The following is a 7,196-nucleotide window of genomic DNA, read 5'->3' as shown; positions in this document are numbered from 1 at the left end:
CATTAAAACCGCCGCAACAGTCTGGTTTGAACCTGCATCTCAGCTCCGGGGGCCTAAAGATCTGGTAGCCACGCACAGCATTTAAAAAAAACAAAACAAAACACCGCCGGAAAACGTAATCTTCAGTAACGAAGAAGTAATAAAAGCTTGGTCAGTATTTTCTGATACAGCCCCAGCGAGAAACATTTGAAGAAATAAACTGCATTTCGTTAATACTACATCCACTGTCAGGCCTGCACACATACCTGAACTAATAGGTCTGCATGACTGTAGCAGAAATGAATGTGTGTAATGCATTTACGTTTAATAGTCGTAAATCAGCATATTTCAGCCCCCTCCACAACACACTGCCAGTGATTTGTGGAGTTTTTCTTGTTGTTGTTGTTGCTGCTATGAGGCCTCGTTATTTTTTGTTGCAGTTTTCAGGCCTTCGTTGAAGAACCCCGAGTGTGAGACCGAGGTAAAGAGAAAAGCCGCCGTCGCACCGGACTTCATGATAAAAGACAGCCGGAAAAAAAAAAAAAAAGAAGACCCGGAACTGGAATCATGTTTTACTGGCAGGACTGTGGGGAATTCGTCTCCAGCAGGTTGCTGCGCCACAGATGGAGCATAACGACACATGAGAGACCTAGAGGCACAATCTAACCTCAGGATTAGACCCCGGGGACCGCATCCCGCAAACAGTCCGATGTGCCGATGATGTCAAATTTAAAAAATGCAGATAAATAAACAAACTTTTCATTTACAGGGTTTTTGAGGGGCCCTCCCCGCGCTGGGGCCCCGGGCACTGGGTCACGCTGTTCGCCCCTCGCTACTCGTTGGTGTTTGCAGCCTTGTTCTTACGTGTTCTTGGAGAGTGAGAAGAAGGGGCGCAACAGCCACACGTTCATCTGCTGAAGAAACCTTCCATGGCTGTGCTTTCGACAAAGGTACGTTTGTTTTCTACCCCAGCGTACCTGCTGCGAGCTGCCGCAGCGGTGGACCAACGCGCCTGCTGGGGGCCACTTTTCAGAACCATTGGTCCCGTCTCTCCACTTGTCCTTACTCCACATCGTACGGTGACGGAGAAAACAAAGACATCTCTGGGGCCCCGCTTTTGTTTTGTGTTTTCTCCTGCACATCACGGTATTGTCTGTCGCAGAGTGAAACTGCGATTTGTATTTTGCATTAGCTCCTGTGGCTGTTCTGCCCCTTTTTACTCTCCAATCACACGATGAGGAAAATGTTGTTAACAGCGTTTTTCCCTGTAGGTACCTGCTATTCACAAAAATACTGATCCCTGCTCTGCTCCCCGTTCCTTCCCCGTATCTGTATTTAAGTACCAGTAGGAACAAGTACATATTTCATTAGAACCATAGAGGATTTATTACTTTAAACCACCGCAAGAGTCTGAATCTTGATCTCCGCTCCTTAAATCTTGCAGCACCGACAGAGGAAAGCTTGAGTCAGCCAGCCTCAGTCCGGCTTTTTTAGTATCACAGCAGTTCTTCTCAGTTAATGGGTTTGCCCTTGTGCGTTGGAAATGTTGCCGTGACAGGCCCGACCCGCCAGATCCGCTCACCCCGTGATTTTGGACGATGTTTTGGGCTTTGAGGGTCAGGGGTTTACCTTTTAAGTACCGTGTGTATTCACTCAGCGGCTGGACAGTCTGAACCTTAGTGTCGGTGCAGACTGAGGCGCAGTTTTAACGAAGGGGTGCGATGTGGGAAAATGAGTATAAACGTGTAAAGACTCACGTTTGAGGCCCTGCTTCCTCTCAGTAAGAGGCTGCGCATTATTAATAGTTCCACTGTTTATCCAGCGGAACAAATAAATGCCAAATAAACAACTTTAAATACTCGAATATGACAAAATAACCATCATTCGCTGCTGTTTTTAAACTCCAAAGATTCTACAGCCATGGACAGATCATTAAAGAACGGGCTCCTGGAGACAGGCATGTAAAAGGACCCCCCCCCCCAGACAGGAAGAAGACCCCCAGACTCAAAGAGACGCTTTGTGTTCGTTTCGCGACTCTTTGCGGTCGTTTGATCGGCTTTGATTTACAGGTTAAAAGTCACTTCACACAGAGGTTTTGGTCCAAGGACCCGCTGATCTGTCCTCGTCCCCGGGCCCGTACGCTTCCAAACAACAGAGAGAGACCAGGAAACGGAGAGGAGTCTTCTTTCGCCGTCAAATCTTCAGCCCACCATCGTCTACAACAGGATTTGTAAATCACGGAAAAAATCATAAACTATACAGAAACCAGAATAAATACTCGTTAAATAATCCGGCTCATCTTCTTTTCCAGGCTTGTTAGAGACACAGTCAGCAGCTTAAACACCTCAAAGTTAAACGATTCCAGTTTTCCCCTCGGCCGTTCACCAGAATCTTTCCCTGGACCGTTGAGCCGCTTCATGTAAAATGATTTCTCGTAAATCACGGGGGTCTCACTTTCCTCTTCACCAAAAAAAAAAAAAGGAAAGAAAGAAAAGAAGGAAAATCCCACAGCTCACACAGTCGGCTTTGCTCCTGGATGTTTGACCTCGGTGGCCTCGGTGGCGAGAGGTGAACGAGACACAACATATGATTCAGGGACAGATTCAGGTCGATATGTCCAGACCGCTGACGCTTCACTTCAAGTCCCCCAATTTATTATTTATAGGCAGCATATAAACATTTGATAAGTGGTTGATAACTCACTCTAATGCAGTTGTAAGCAGATGTGAGGGCGTCTTTATTAATGCGCTGTGTTTGTCAGCAGTCGTCATTCACAAGCGCTCAGGCCCGTACGTCCTCCTGTCCGAGCCCCTCAGGCTGGGTCAGCCGACGCGATTAACGGCTCGGGTCGGGGTGGAAAAACGCGGTCGCACGCAGGACGCGCGGATCCCGTTGAGAGGGTCTATAAGCTGCTGCTACCGGCTGTCTCCAGTGGGGGGAGGTAGCACGTGCCTGCTTCAGCGTCCGCCGAGCCGAGCCGAGCCGAGCCGAGCTCCGCTCTGCTCCCCCTCCAACCACGAGGCTCCAGCGTGACCTTTCATGTAGCGGCAGGCCTGGGCTGAAGCGCTCGGTTCAGGCCTTGTGCCTGCGAGGATCCGCTGTGACGGCTCCAGGCTCGTGCACCCGCTGCGCTGCTTTGTTTTCTCACACGTCAGATGTGTTTTGGTTTCGTGAAATCCGAAGGTCAAAAATAAACAGAGGCTCATGGGAAACAAAAGGGGCGACGTCAGCTGTTATTAAGGATGTTATTAAGGATTTCAGACGGGCGAACCGTGGGGGAGGAAGTTTTCAGATGCTCTACATGAGTAAAAGTGCCAATGCCATACTGTAAAAAGACTCTGTTGCGAGTAAAGGCCCTGCATTCAAAATGTCACCCGCTTTTACAGAAGTATTGTCAGCAAAATGGCCTTGAAGTAGCAAAAGTAAAAACATTCAATATGCGGCACAAAACACCCAGTCAGTGGTACATTATCATCACTGATTACACTGCTGGATTATTATTAGTGATGCATAAATGTGTGAGCAGCATTTTCTGAATCGGAGCTAATTGAGATGAATTACATACCGAAGGGAGGTTTGATGTTAACAACGCGTCATCATTTACAAAATGATCACGGTTTGAAAATTCAAATTTTTAGTCATCATGTGGTCAGAAGTAAAATATTTCCCCCTCAGCTGTAGCGGAGAAGGAACGTGGAGCGGCAGAAAATGGAAACGCTGAAGTGCAGACGCCTGAAAACTGAACTTAAAGTAAAAGCACCGACGCGCCATCAGAAAAATCTACATCAAGTATTAATTCAGTAAAAGTACTTCTGTGATGACGCTGTCAATCTTACTGCTGGAGCTGCTCCAGGTGCAGCTGCTCTCAGCTACGTCAGAGGCGGGGTGAAGGTTTAGTCCACCGGTTCCCAGCCTGGGGGTCGGGCCCCTCCAGAGGGTCACCAGGTGAACCTGAGGGGTCGTCAGGTGCTTCATGGGAGCGGAAAGAAGAAACAACAAAGTCCTGATTCACACCTTCATAATCACCATTTGGACTTTGATCTTTGATATGTCAGCGTGATTATCGGGGCCTAAAACAATTATCGTGAAAGGGAACGAGCAAAATAAGGTCGTAACCGCTGCCGTGTTGTATTTTATAGGATTATCACGGTTTTTTTTAAAGTGAAATCTGAATCTGAAACGTGTCAGATTGAATATAGAGCAGTAAAAAGTAAAACATGTCGTGGAGTGGACGTATGAAGTAGCAGAAAACTGAAATGCTCAAGTTACCCAAGTACAGCACTTGAGTGACCTTCCACCACTGGTTATAGACAATAACTGTGTGGATACACACACGGTGTCGTCCCAGCTCCGGACTGCAAATCCTCCCATTACACAAAAGTCACTTTTCAAATAAAGGCCAGAACGAAATCCGAGGATCTGGATGGTTTCCATCACTTTCATCGGTGGTGTCATACTCACCTCGCGCTCTGTTCTTCTTCTCTGCTTCGCCACTATTCTTTTTTTTTGCTCCCCCCCCCCCCCAGCAACTTTAATGTTTCACAATAAAAGCCTCCACGGGGATGGAAAGGATCCTACCCGCTTACTCCGCTGGGAGGCTTTTAATATGAAACAGAGGGAGAAAGCGTTGAGTTTGCACCGAGTACAAACTGCAACCAGGAACAAATTAACGCCACAAATTAATTATGAATAATTCAGGCCTGGTTCTTTCTTCAAGGGGGGGGGGTTATTTAGGACATCTCAAGAGTTAGTTCTTAAAAATATTTATTGGAACCGGCATCGGCAGCCCTGGATTTACAGTGTAATCATGTTTTATGAATCAGGGAACCAGAAAACACTGACTGGTTCCTACTGGTAAACGGAGGCACAGGTGGTTTAGCCAACCAGCTTGTGTTCACCTGCGCGACCGCAGTTACTGTGTCTATGATTCGGACCATGAGTCCTACATGTCAGTTATGTTCCCCCGAACTGTGCAGTTTTCCACAAAAGGGCGCTTCTCATTTCCCGTGCGAAGCCAAACTGTCTCTCCCCTGATTCGCTGCACTGCTAATCACAGGCCGTGCGGTCCCGTGTTACGGTCGCTCGTTGCGTGTTTATTTGTTTATTTCAGATTCTGGCCATCACGGGCCGGAGCAGCTCATTGATCTGCTCTGGCTCCCGGCTCCAGCTTTAGCTGTTGTTTGTTTGTCTCACCGACCGTCTCCTGGAATCACATTTCCATGCTCTAATTTGCAGCGCACACTCGGGGTCGTGCGTCCCGTCAGCACCTTCGTAATTTTTCTTTTAAACACCGCATTGCAGGTTGGTGTGCTGAGGAGCGGGGCATTAATAAGCATTACGCCGCCGCGGAGCCCGAGCCGCCGGAGAGGCTCTTGACTTTCATCCCCAAATTACCGCCCGTGTGGCGGGAACGGGCCGCAGCAACACGGAGGTGAAGAAAGAGAAAAAGGAAAAAGGAGCCGCACAGGCTGGAGGCTGCGGCTCCCGTTTGTCCTCTGCATGTCAGCGAGAGCTGCGGCAGCACGGCACAGCGGCCCCACACATTCACAACTAACTAGTTTTACTGCGACCGTTCCTCCGAAATATTTTCTCCGTTTACTGTTGGTGCCGGTTACGTGTCTCTTAGTTTTATCACTGCTCCCAAAAGCGAGCGTCTTCAGTGGAGCTCCAGTCCGTTGAGGCCAACTATGAGTCAGCCGGTAGTCAGTGTGACTGTCGCTGACCCGTGTTGTTTCGCACATTTCCATTTTGTATTGTTCGATAAAAGGAGAAAAGGTGCTTTCATTTTTCTGGTGAACATTCATGTGCCAGGCTCAAGTTCAGTCAGGTCAGGCTTTGTTGGTGCGCAGAGCCGACGCCGGCCGTTGGTCCCGGTTGGCAAAACTCCGGTTCTCTTCCGAAACGTGTTCGCATTCAACCACCACAGCTCCCACGAGGCTGAGACAGTGCGTCTGCCGCGTGGCCGAGAGTCATGGGAGCTGTAGTCGCCGAAGGCTAAGCGACAAACTAACAAAATAGCTTTTTAAATATTCGATAAAGCAACGAGATGACGATATTTCAAGGCCTGTTACAGTAGTGGATAATCATTTATCTTAAAACAGGAACATAAAGCCTCAGAATGCGGCTGAGACCAGCAGCTCAAGGTCCTGGAGAGTTCGGCTGGATGAACATTGAAATGTATTCAGAAAAAAAAAAGAAAAATCAGAAATGTATGAGTGGCAACAGAAACACCGCCTGTGTCTTTCTTCTGCCAAAACCAAACCAGACTCATGGAAAACACACAAAGGTTGTAACCTTGGATTCTTGGATGTTGGACGGTTCGACTTCCATTTCCTTCTCTGTATTCGACGATGGACGAGTCAAACACAGAACGTCGTCTTCTTCAGTCGTTGATCCTGCGTCGTCTGCACTCTAATCTCATATTATCATTTAAATCACTGATGGGGCTCGTGTCCATGCATCAGTCCTTCCACCTTGCGTTAGTGGACGTCCCACATGTCCCTTGATTTCCCATGTGAAACAGAAACGGCGGAAGATTTTTGAAGACTTTTAAAAGACTAAACCACAGCCCTGGTTAGCAGGTTGATTTCATATCACACCCTCTTCCTCTTCCTCCTCCTCCTCTTCTTCATTTTCCTCTTCCTCCTCCTCTTCCTCTTCTTCCTCCTCCTCCTCATCCTCTTCTTCCTCCTCCTCCTCATCTTCCTCTCCTAAAACGTCCTGAACTCCGAGCAACAAACTGTGATTCAAGCTGCAGTGAGCTCTGGGTTGACTGCTAGCATTAGCATGCTAACGTGGAGAGCGTACCTGCTCAGATGCATGTTAACACTCTACTGCACCGCATGTACTGGATGCTTATGTTTGATGTTCGTAACAACCTGTCCCCTGGAAATTACGTTTCTACATTTTGAAGGAAGCGTGACTGCGACCAGCTCCCGTTTTCCGCGAACAGGATGAAGGAATGTTGTTATTTGTGATTTGCTGAACGTAGAAGGAAAATGTTCACAGACGACGTGTTTGTTTTCCCTCAATATATCTGAACCTGCAGCACATCATCGACCTGATAGTGAGTCCAGCATCATTACACTGGTTTATGGTTCTGTTTAGACTCTCACAGCATCTGGTTTAGATTCAGGAAAGGTCCTGGTCTGGTTTAAGTGACTTCACAGTGACTTTGGACGCAATGTTTTTTCTTTTTTTTTACGTTTGAACCAGAA

This window comes from Xiphias gladius, chromosome 17 (genome assembly GCF_016859285.1).
Source record: "Xiphias gladius isolate SHS-SW01 ecotype Sanya breed wild chromosome 17, ASM1685928v1, whole genome shotgun sequence".
Classification (NCBI taxonomy): domain Eukaryota; kingdom Metazoa; phylum Chordata; class Actinopteri; order Istiophoriformes; family Xiphiidae; genus Xiphias; species Xiphias gladius.
This window is presented reverse-complemented; position numbering follows the sequence as displayed.